Source organism: Eleutherodactylus coqui, chromosome 9 (assembly GCF_035609145.1).
Source record: "Eleutherodactylus coqui strain aEleCoq1 chromosome 9, aEleCoq1.hap1, whole genome shotgun sequence".
Taxonomy (NCBI): Eukaryota; Metazoa; Chordata; class Amphibia; order Anura; family Eleutherodactylidae; genus Eleutherodactylus; species Eleutherodactylus coqui.
In genome coordinates this window covers 18902434-18914517 of record NC_089845.1, presented here as the reverse complement: position 1 = coordinate 18914517, position 12084 = coordinate 18902434, and positions in this window count along the sequence as shown.

Here is a 12084-nt window from a genome sequence, read left to right as displayed (position 1 = left end):
CGGCCGAGAAAATATAGGACTTGCCTCACCTTTTCTGCATGTAGTGAATACTAAGTGCGGGGAAGATCAAGCAGCACCTATTTTCCCGAGTTCTTTTTCAAACTCCTGCGCTTTGCACAGAGTTTAAACGGCCAAAGAAAAACTTTGTTCAGGCGTAACTACGCTTCGTAGCGGCGAGCATAGCTGTGCTTATGGCTGCCAGAGACCATCTAGAGAAAGACAGGGCAAGTCCTATATTTTCTTGCTCATAGGTATTAATGTGAAGACTCCCGCTAGTGAAAACAAAACCATTTAAATCAAGGGGTTTGTTTTGTCATGTTTTGTGGATGAGATTTTCACGGTCGCAAAACTTGACAAAAATACAGCCATCTGAAGAAGCCCTTAGGCTGCCTTCACACAGACAGACAACACTGCAGAATTTCTGCAAGTAGAATCAATTTTGAAGAGACCCTAATTGAAATTTACAAACAAACATAAAATGGTATTGCCAGACCTGTAAAAGTTGTAATATACTAAAATAACTTGTTACTGATCACCTAGCCTTCTAGAAAAACAATAAAAAGTGATCAAAAAGTTACATGTATCGAATAATGTAGGAATAAAACCTACAGTTTGCCTTGCAATGGACAAGTCCTCACACAGCGCCATGAATTTAAACATAGAGTTACGGGCACAGAATAAAAGTTAAACATTCCTTAGTACAGTTTATTGTACGTTAACTAGTTTCATTAAAAATGCAACTTGTGCAAAAAACAAGCCTTTTCCCTTTCCCTTGTTAACAAAAATGAGAAATGGATTTTAAAACTACTATTCCAGACAAAACTAGGAATTTAGGTTTAGCTATAATCCCTACATTTTCCAGATGCTCCGAGCATTTGTTGATATCTTGGAAATTAATCTACAGGCGGTACTTTACACCAGGGGTCCCCAACCGCCGGGCCGCGGACCGGGGCCGGGCCGTTGGGTGTTTAGCGCCGGTCCGCGGCACCGCCGGGAACTTTTACTCTAAACACAAGGCCCGCGGGCCGAATCCGGCCCGCTGCCTTGTGCTATGTGGCCCGCGGCGTGCCGACGCCGCTGACCACCGAAGCGATTACCAGCGAGGGCGCCGCAGCTCCCCGCTGGTAATCGCGCTGATGCCGGCGAACACTGACGTCTGTGCAGCCAGGATACTCTTCCCCGAGTCCCCTGCTCATTAGTTCCGCAGGAGAGGACTCGGGGAGTAAGCGTTCCGGGCTGACGTCAGGGCAAGCAGACAGAGAGCGACAACAGGGAGGAGGTAAGTATATGGGTTGGGGGGCTACTTATTACAGGGGAAGGGGCTGCCAATTACTGGGAGGGCTGGTTATTACTGGGGGCTACTTATTACAGGGGAAGGGGCTGGTTATTACTGGGGGCTACTTATTACAGGGGAAGGGGCTGCCTATTACTGGGGGGCTGGTTATTACTGGGGGGTGGGGGCTACTTATTACAGGGGAAGGGGCTGCCTATTACCGGGGGGGGCTACTTACTACTGGGGGACCTGCTTATTACAGGGGGGTTGCTTACTGGGGGGGGGGTGCTTATTACTGGGGGGGAGGGCTACTTATTACAGGGGAAGGGGCTGCCGATTACTGGGGGGGGCTGCCTATTACGGGGGGGCTGCCTATTACTGGGGGGGGGACCTGCTTATTACTGGAGGGGTTGCTTACTGGGGGGGCTGCTTATTACAGGGGAAGGGGCTGCCTATTACTGGGGGGGGGGGGTGCCTATTACTGGCTGGGGGGACCTGCTTATTACTGGGGGGAACCTGCTTATTACTGGGGGGGGCTGCTTATTACTGGGGGGGGGTGTTCTTATTACAGGGGAATGGGGTTGCTTATTACTGGGGGGGCTGGTTATTACTGGGGGGGGACCTGCTTATTACTGGGGGGGGGGATTGCTTACTGGGGGGGCTGCTTATTACTGGGGTGGGCTGGGGGCTACTTATTACAGGGGAAGGGGCTGCTTATTACTGGGGAGGCTGCCTATTACTGGGGAGGCTGCCTATTACTGGGGGGGGGGGGCTGCCGCCTAGTACTTGGGGGGGGGGGGCTGCCTATTACTTGGGGGGGGGGGGCGCTGCCTATTACTGGGGGTGGGGCGCTGCCTATTACTGGGGGGGGGGACCTGCTTATTACTGGGGGGGGGACCTGCTTATTACTGGGGGGGGGGACCTGCTTATTACTGGGGGGGGGGACCTGCTTTTTACTGGGAGGGGACCTGCTTATTACTGGGGGGGGGGACCTGCTTATTACAGGGGGAGGGGCTGCTAATTACTGAGAGGTGGGGGCTGTCTATTACTGAGGGGTGGAGGCTGTCTATTACTGGGGGGGGAGATAAATTATATGCTGCCCTATGTGTGTGCTGGGGGGGGGGGAGATTATACACTGCCCTATGTGTGTACTGCCAGGACATTCTAATGTCATAACTAAATAAGAATGCACTAAACTCCAACCCCCTTCATAACCCCGCCCCCTATAACCAAAACCCCGCCCATGTCCCGCCCAACCCTGCCGGGCCTTGTAAAAATGGTCTTGCTTGAAGCCGGTCCCTGGTGCCAAAAAGGTTGGGGACCACTGCTTTACACAATACAGATTGGTAAAGACGTAAAAGGAACTGATATGTCAGGGCTGAGCTTTGAAACAATGACCTATGTGGACACAACTCAAATTGGGGATAGAAAGGAAAGAGGGGGGTTGGGACATGCACACACGATGGACACCAACAACAATATAAACCAGAACAAGTATACAAACAACAAGAGGCAACAGATGCCAAAATACTTACTAATGTAGTACAGCACCCAGACAGATGGAAATATGTAATAAGTTCGTATGAGGTATTGGTTTGTATTTTGGCCAGAATACTTAAGCTCATGAGCTCTCGTTAAGGGTCCTTATTGTCTTGTGCGTCCAGACTCTAACAAGACAATTAAAACCCCAAAAATTGAATCCTGCCCACAAGCGGGGCAATTGTCCCAATAAGGATGGCCCCACACTGAAACTTAGGGGCCTAACTCGCCATAGATGGAAACCCATAGAACTACAGGTCCCAGGAGCACAAACTGACGCTGACCTTTCACACGGGTCAGAATTAGGACGCAGGACACACTCAAATCCACAGCTACGAAATTACATGGAAAATACACAGGTCTAACTGTAAATTTTAATGCAGCATTTACTGCGGCTGGCAGTATCCTATTTCTGGCCCATGTGGAAGTTCCCTAAGGATTCCAATACATATGCCGATATAATACACATATGGTGGGATTGCGGATCATTTAAAGGTTTATGGCTAATTATTGGTAATTTATCTGTCATTTGTAAATCTACAATTTGTTTTTTACCTTTACAATGCTTGCTGCTGAATTTTGATGTATTTCTCTATAAATACAGAACAATTATTACCCGTATCTTATCAGCAGCACATAATAAACTAGCTAAATATCAGAAAAATCACACACCCTGATTTCCGAAAAAAATAACCTGCATTAATGAATAAGAGGGATTTTAAGATGTGAGATATTTTAGATTTTTCTTTTCAAGGGTCACATGGTAGGCAAATCTTAGTAGCGCATGTGCAATATAGTATAACTCCATTTGTGTCAATGGGACTGATGAAAATCGCCGAGTACAAGTGCCCGGCTATCTTTGGTAATTTCATTGAAAATGAATACAGCAGCACTGTGTTTGCACGACCCCAACTGCATTCAAGCTCCCACCACTGAAACCCCCACCAATCAAACACGTATCACCTATCCTATGGATAGGTGATAAAGGCTATTTTGGTACAACCCTTTAAATAGTACAGGAGCTGTAATTAGAAAGATATTTGATACACTAGATATAATGAGTTTGGGATTTTGTTTTAATAAAAGGGAATACTCTTAATATTAGTCCAAGTGAATTTAAAAGGAATTTAATTTTCGCAATTAATTTATTACACTTGACAATCTACAATCCAGTTCATGCTTTGCTTTTCTTATGTAAATCTATTACTAGAATCAATTTTCAATTATAATAGACTATTAATTTCACACAGGGTGGTTTTTGGCTCGATGCACTGTCAGGAATCAGAAGTACCTAACAATTCTGTAATTAATAATCAATTATGTATGTTGTTTAAATATCAAGCTATTCACTTTTGACATTTCTCTTATAGACAACTAAATATTTTATAAGTAGTGGAAAACTAATTGAATTATTTATCAGATAGTGATAAATTCTGTATCTGAAGATGGCAGTTTAAACTTGAGAGGAAATGTATAAATATTATGTACATTTTACCTCTTTCTTCTAGTTATTTATATATAATATGAGTATAGCATGAATGATATCGTCTGTGTGTTGGCTCCTTTAACTTATATTTGCTGTAGCTTAGATAAATGTACAGCCAGAAGTTATAAAAAGCTTCTAAATATTCACAGCCAAGGGGAAAAAGAAAACCTAATTGATACAGAGCTCCAAAATTGTTACTTAAAGGGGTTGTCCCGCGGCAGCAAGTGGGTCTATACACTTCTGTATGGCCATATTAATGCACTTTGTAATGTACATTGTGCATTAATTATGAGCCATACAGAAGTTATAAGAAGTTTTTCACTTACCTGTTCCGTTGCTAGCGTCCTCGTTTCCATGGAGCCGACTAATTTTCGCCGTCTAATGGCCAAATTAGCCGCGCTTGCGCAGTCCGGGTCTTCTTCTTTTATGAATGGGATCGCTCGTGCAGGATGCCGCCTCCGTGTAGCTCCGCCCCGTCACGTGCCGATTCCAGCCAATCAGGAGGCTGGAATCGGCAATGGACCGCACAGAAGCCCTGCGGTCCACCGAGGGTGAAGATCCCGGCGGCCATCTTCAGCAGGTAAGTAAGAAGTCACCGGAGCGCGGGGATTCAGGTAAGCACTCTCCGGTGTTCTTTTTTAACCCCTGCATCGGGGTTGTCTCGCGCCGAACGGGGGGGGGGGGGGGGGGGTTGAAAAAAAAAAAACCCGTTTCGGCGCGGGACAACCCCTTTAAGATGTAAAAATATAGTTTGTAATACACTATTCTTCCAATTCTTCTTTGGTTCTCAGCTAACATTCGTCTTGTGTACCCCACTGTTCCTTTTGCATCTTCATGTGCAATGTGAAGTCCAATCTGGAGAACACAGGAGTTGAGGGAAATGTATACACCCAGGGGCATAAGGATAGGGGGAGGGGGGGGTGCAGAGGCTGTGGTCGCACTTGGGCCCAGGAGCTCTAGGGGGCCCATAAAGTCTCTCTTCCCCATATTGCAAACCAATACTATCAATAAAGCTTTATAGTTGGGGGCCCAGTTCCAGATTTTGCACTGGGACCCAGCAGCTTCAAGTCACACCCCTGCCTGCACCAGTAGTACCAGTAGATCCTCTACTATAGGAAAATATGTATTTACTATTGGGGTAATGATTAGGAATATGCTATCAGTTTGAAAGGTCTCTAGGTTAGTCCAAAGGATGTTAATCCTTTCCCAACATTCGACATGCATGTATGTCATCAGCGTGAGGTAGTTCCTGAAAAAGTGCTCTGCCCGTGCTATCACCATGGGAGCCCAGAGGTTACAGAAAACCAGAGCAATATTACATTTTGGGGGCGAAAAGAGGGGACTTACTTTCTGGGGCTTTAATGGGCCCAATAAGCTTGTGAGAGCACTAAGAAGTCACTGCTAGCTTGTGGGGCACAAAGAGGGTGCCATATTTTTTTCTGGAGGACTAAGGGGGCTCTACCACTATGTGAGTGCCACAAAAGAGTCACTATTAGCTTATGGGGGGGACAAAGTGGACACTATTTGCAAGACACTAAGGGGCATTGCAACTTTGGCACTATAATTGTGGGGCACTATAAGGGCACTAGTACTTTGATGAGGCACAAAGGCGACACTTTCATCTTGTGAAGGCAATATAACAGTGAGGCACTAGGTAAAGGTAAAGTCCCCTGGTACAAACACTGAGTCATGCCTGACTTCTTGGTTGATGTCACATTGTGACGCTTTCTTGGCAAACTGTTTTTGCAGAGTGGTTTGCCATTGCCTTTCCCAGTCATCTTTATCCCCCCAGCAAGCTGGATACTCATTTTACCGACCTCGGAAGGATGAAAGGCTGAGTCAACCTTGAGCCGGCTACATTCATTTTTGGCAGGCACAAAAGGGAAATTTTTACTATATGGGACACAAAGGAGGCATTATTATTTTGTGGTGAGCACAATTGGAAAATTATTACTGTGTGGGGGAATTATTAGTATGTGGGACACTATTCTGTGTGAAACATAGTATAGAGAGCACTGAAAGGGGCATTGAGGTTAGCAGCATAGGGGCGGGTTGGGTAGTTTGTGCGTAGGGATGAACCATGGTGAAAATAAGTCGACATGGTATTTTGAGCCTTATAGGGAAGAAAATTAATGACTCCAATCAGAAAAGATGTCACCTGGAGGTAACTGCACTGTAATCACTATCACTATGTAGAACTGGTATCTGACTGTTTTTTGGTGAGTACATTATTTACAGTACTGTACTGTATACTGCCCTACATAGAGCTGAGCTGCTGGGTCAAAATCTGCCCCGTTATTAAAAATTTCTAAGGCTACATTCACACCTGCATCCATATAGACTTTTAAAGTAGAGAGCGTGCACAATACACTAAAAAGAGAGTTTGGTTCAATGCGCGAACTTCAGTGACGGGCACCGCGGGAACTAGGAAGCAGGTGAGTAGAAAAAACACAGCACCTTGTCACCTGACCTAACAGCACCAGAAGTTAGTTTATGATGCTTTAGGCAGGTGACACGTTCTCTTTAGGGCTGAAACAGACAAATGGGATTTTCTCATATTTCATGGCTATGAAAATCATGGCTGCAAAACATGATGAAACAAAACTATTGATTTCAATGGTTTCATTTCGACTATCCAGATTCTTGTGCGTTAATACTATGCACGAAAAAAAGATAGGACGATCTTTTTTTTGCACATAGTTTTGATACGTGCGAGAAAAGATAGGGCAGGACACACCTTCCTGCTTTTTTTTTTATCCGTACGCAATAGGGCAAAATTTAAACAGTAAAAAAAAATTTGACTGGTTCATCCACTAATACACTCTGCAGCGATGAGCATATTTGTGCATGCACCCGTCTGTTTAAGGCCGTAATCTGCTTAGAAACCTGGCAGCAAGTGTTCAGTTGCCTCACAGTTCTACCCAGGAGATAAGAAGCTTTAGGGCTCAGTCACACGGGCGTTTGTATACGCGTCTGTCAGTTTCGTTTGCAGGCTGCATCTAAATAGAACCAATGCTTTTCAATGGGAGCGGGCACATGTGCAAATTTTACATGCGCACAAACGCATGCATCGAAAATTATAGAACACCGGTTTGCAGAATGCATGTAACTTTGGCAAACCGGTGTTCTGTGCATGTGAAATCCCTGGATGCTGTTGCATCCAAGGGTTTTACCTTGCGCTTTTTGGGGCCGGCGACATTCATGAATGGGTGAGTGCTGCCTCTGATTGGCTAAGCGCAGGGACCAATCACAGTCAGCTCTCAGCTGTCATTCAATAGCTGAGAGCTGCCTCTGATTGGTCACAGTGCTTAGCCAATCAGAGGCAGCCCTTTCAGCAGGTGGGGAAAAATCCTCAGAGCAGTGCAGGAGAAGAGCCGGCTGGACATGGCTGAGCCCCGGCAGCTGCAGAGAGGTGAGTATACATTTTTTTTTTTACACATTTTCGGATTGATTTTCAGGGAAGGGCTTATATCTGAAGCCCTTCCGCAAAAAACACTGCAGTGCTTGCCGGCAGCCTATTGCTTTCAATGGAGATGGCTGTATTGCCGGCTCCATTGAATTCAATGGGAAAACATCGCTCTCGTGGCAGAGGATTTCTTCATCTCCGCGCGGAGTCCGATTGTCACTGGACACTGTGACAATGTTACAGTGTCCAGTGACAATGGGACTCCCCGAGGAGATGAAGAAATCCTCTGCCACAGCTGTGGAAGCTGTAGCAGAGGATCATGATGTTCTCTGTATGTCAATGGGGCTGCCACCAGCCCCATTGACCACAGGTGAAACCCCTGGATGTGACGGCATCCAGGGGTTTCACATCCAAGAAATCCTCTGCTGCAGCTGTCACAGCCGCAGCAGGGGAAAGTGGGCAGCGCTTCTTTTAAGCGGATAAACGCTGCTAGCAGCATTTTTCTGCCGTGACGTCGCTTCGGTTACGTGAATTTTTGAACGCACAACTGATGTGTTTAAAAATTTGTGTGTCAAAACGCCCGTGTGACTGAGCCCGTACACAATTCATTTTGAAACAAATGGGCTGTCTGTGTAATACATGGGTGGGTTGGGTCCTCCAGAATGAGGGCTTCTTCACACAGGCATATGCGCATTTATGCTCGCCGCTACGGCGTGTAGTTGCACATGAACAAGGTAAAAATCTTTTTTTTTACCTGTCAAACTCTGTGCTATTCCGCTCGTGTTTGAAAAAGAAAAGACGCTCATGTGAAAGAGGCCTTTCTGTATTTAAAGATGGATTGCCTAAAACCAGGAAACCCCTTTAAGCACTGGGAAATTGTACACCGTACATGCCTGGTTATTCTTACTTAATTTAGATTTGATTACTCTTTTTAATTCCTGTATTAAGATGGGAAAAAAGTAGCTAACTTGTCTGAAAATGGTAAATGAGACTTTTAAATTGTTTTTTGATTTGTTATATTAAATTGATTAATCACAGTTAATTAGTCGGAGCTCTTTTGTGAAGGATATTGTCATTTTTGAATAATTTCTCGTCATTATTGTATTCATGATTTCAAGTGTCAAGTAGAATAAGCTTTGCATCTTGGCAACCATAATGAACTGACACAGGCTGCTTAAAATGATCCTTAAAAGTAATCATTTAAACCAAAACACTACAATTTTCCTGTCACTTTTCAAGTTATGCTTTGCACCTCCTGTCTGCCTGTTCTATAAATCATGAGGATATTGTAGCATAAAAATAATAGTAAATCCTTCACCGCTGACATTAAAATATACACAAAAACCTTTAAAGGTTTCTTAAATGTATCAAAGAGTACATGAAAAGCTAATTTAAAAGAAAATATAATCTTCTGCAACAAATTTGAAGTATAGAGTAGGCCGTCTCGATCTAATGTGTCTTCGCTGCCTGATAAAACTGGGCATAAAAGTTAGAAAAAAATTAGACTTTTCCCTGTCAAGCAAACAATGATTGAATGAGTTAGGCTTCATGGACACGGGCGTCGCGATTTTACGCTGGCCGCAACGCAGACAAAAATAGCATCAGTGAAGAATAGCCACAATTAGGTCCTGATATTAATTAGCGTTTTCTCGTCCATTCACAAGGGAGTATTGCATGAAAAATACGCTCCAGCATGGGATTCCGTCAGTCAGCAAAAATCCTTCTAATGGCTTAAAAAGTTTAAATAGAGCCAGCAGTATTCTTTTCCGAGCGCCCTCCTTCTCCATTTTTTTTCAGCTTCCATTGTAGTCTATGGGAGCCTCCAGTCATTTTCATCAAAAGATAGCTCAAGACCTATCTGTTGATGCAGCGTGAAAAATCAGTGACTGAAAATGGTCGTAGACTTGACGTTTTGACACTGCGAATCGACATTGCAATAGCCATATTAAAACACTTGTGTGAATAAGGCCTTAGGGTGGTTTTACATCTGTGCTGGAACGTCCATTCGGAGGCTCCGTCGTAGATCTGGTACAAAACACAAGAAGAAAAAATGCTACATGCAGTAACATCCTGAGTAGCTGAGCCAATAGTGTCTGTTCGGCACTATTTAGTTCACAAGGTGGACCTGTTCGGCCAAGGGATTCTTCTTTCTTCCTCTCCAAATGGAGCAGGAAAACAGAACCCCCGCTGCAGATGTGAAGGCACTCTTAGATTTTCTGATCCTTTCTTTACTTGAGGTATAAGTGATCATAGAGGAGTCTAGAAGCAACTTATTTCTCTCAACCTCTTCAGATTACTTGCACACTTGGCTCAGCTGCAAGGGTATGTTTCTGAGGGACCTGGGGGAAGATAACTGTTTGACTAATGACCTTCTGTGTATCAACAACTTGAAGTGGTCTTCTGAAATTAAAAAAAATTGCATGGGCTGGTGATGGGTTAAATTAACCCATATTTACCCATCAGGTGTTCCCCCGGTTAAGCACCGCAGCGCTGGTCTCCACTGCTATGGTCTCGTAAAAAACTGTAGCATTGCTCTATCTTCAATAGTGAAACTGCCATAAATGGCGGATAATCGCTGAAGCCAGTGATTAGCTGAGCAGCCATATGCACAATGAATGGCATGTGTCCGCTCCAGCTTCTTCCAGGAGTCGCTGACGTTGCGGTGACTGGGGCTCCAGCACTGGACTGGCTAGGGACATCTGAAAATGTTTTTCATTCTTTCTTATTTTAACTCATTCCCTGCTCATATAGTTTTTTTTCCTCTGTAACTGTTTCAGGGGACAAGTGTAGAGTGAAGAATTTTCGGTAACTGCTGAGTTTTTTTTTTTAGCCTGGGTGACCTGCTGACAGGGGTTTCCTTAGCTCAAACAACCCCTATAAGTGTTTTAATAATAAATATTAGTTAATTAACAATTACTACGTATCATACTTAATTCAATTTTAATAAATTTAAAGAGGGCATGTCAATGCATATAATCAGCAGGGCTAACTGCATACTCCGTTGGCTGTGGACCCACAAACACTATCCCCAACATTTTACAAACTCACTCCCTTCACCTGAATGGACCTTTCATAGGTCCAGCACCCAACGCTTTCAATGTGTCAAGTGGGCAGTCCTATCACTCATTCTGAATGGGTGATATCAAATTTGACTGACAGACCAATGTGAGAGTGAGTGGTGGGGACCACCCACTTGAAACATTGAGAATGCATGGAGCTGGATCCAAGAAGAGCTTGTCCAGATGAAGGGAGGTGAGTAAGAACCACAAAAATATGGGGATAGAGTCAATGAGGTGGCAGTTGCAGAGCCATGCTGATTCAATACACTGACAGGTTCTCTTTAACCTTTTCATGGCTAAAAGTCAGTCATGCTCCTGTATCAAGGTCATATTCTACAGTTCTGATATTAAGACTTTCAAAAATGCATAACTTTATTTTTCGGGGGATATATTTTTAGCGGGCCAAGTTGCATTTTTCAACCATTTAACGTACCATACCATGTATTGGAGGACTTTAAAACATATCTAAGTGAGCTGAAATTGGAAAAACACCACAATTGCACTATTTTGGGGGTGGGGGTAGTTTTTATGGCATTCACAGTGCAGTTAAAGAGACATGTTATCGTTATTCTGTGGTCAGTGTGATTATAGCGATACCAAGTTTATATAGCTTTTATATAATACTACTTAAAAATAAAATAACCTTTTTTTAATTTTTTTTTAAAGAATTTCTTTCTCTTGCCATACTTTACCTCCAAAACTTTTTCATTTTTATCTTGATAGAGTTGTATGAGGGCTCGTTTTTTAATGGTCGACTTGTAGATTTTACTGGTATTTAATATTGGTATCATCACGACTTTTGATTGCTTATTATTCAATTTTCTTGGAGACCAGGTGACTGTAAAAGGACACTTCTGGCGTTGCGTATTTCTTCTCTGACAGTGTTCGTTATGTGGGATTAGTAATGTGGTATTTTAATAAATTGGACCTTTAGGCCTTAGTCAGACGGGCGTTTTTTCGCGCGATTTGCGAATGCGATTTGCGCATATATAGAACCAATGGTTCGCTATGGTATCGGTCACATGTCCGCTTTTTATGCGCATATGCGAAAAATTATAGGACACGACGATTCGCAGATCGCGCCTATCTGCGTTCTGCGTTTTATGTGCGCACCAAAATCATTTTTTTCGCCGGTCAGACGAAGTTTCATGCGCATTTTGATGCGCACGGCGATTTTTCTCCGGTCAGACGGGCGTTTTGCTGCGACGATTAACGCGGCTAGGTGCAGATTTTTCCCGTGATTTTTCGCCTCCGGTCACACGATTTGCGCATGCGCATGCGACATGCGATGCGCAAATCGCGCGAAAAAACGCCCGTCTGA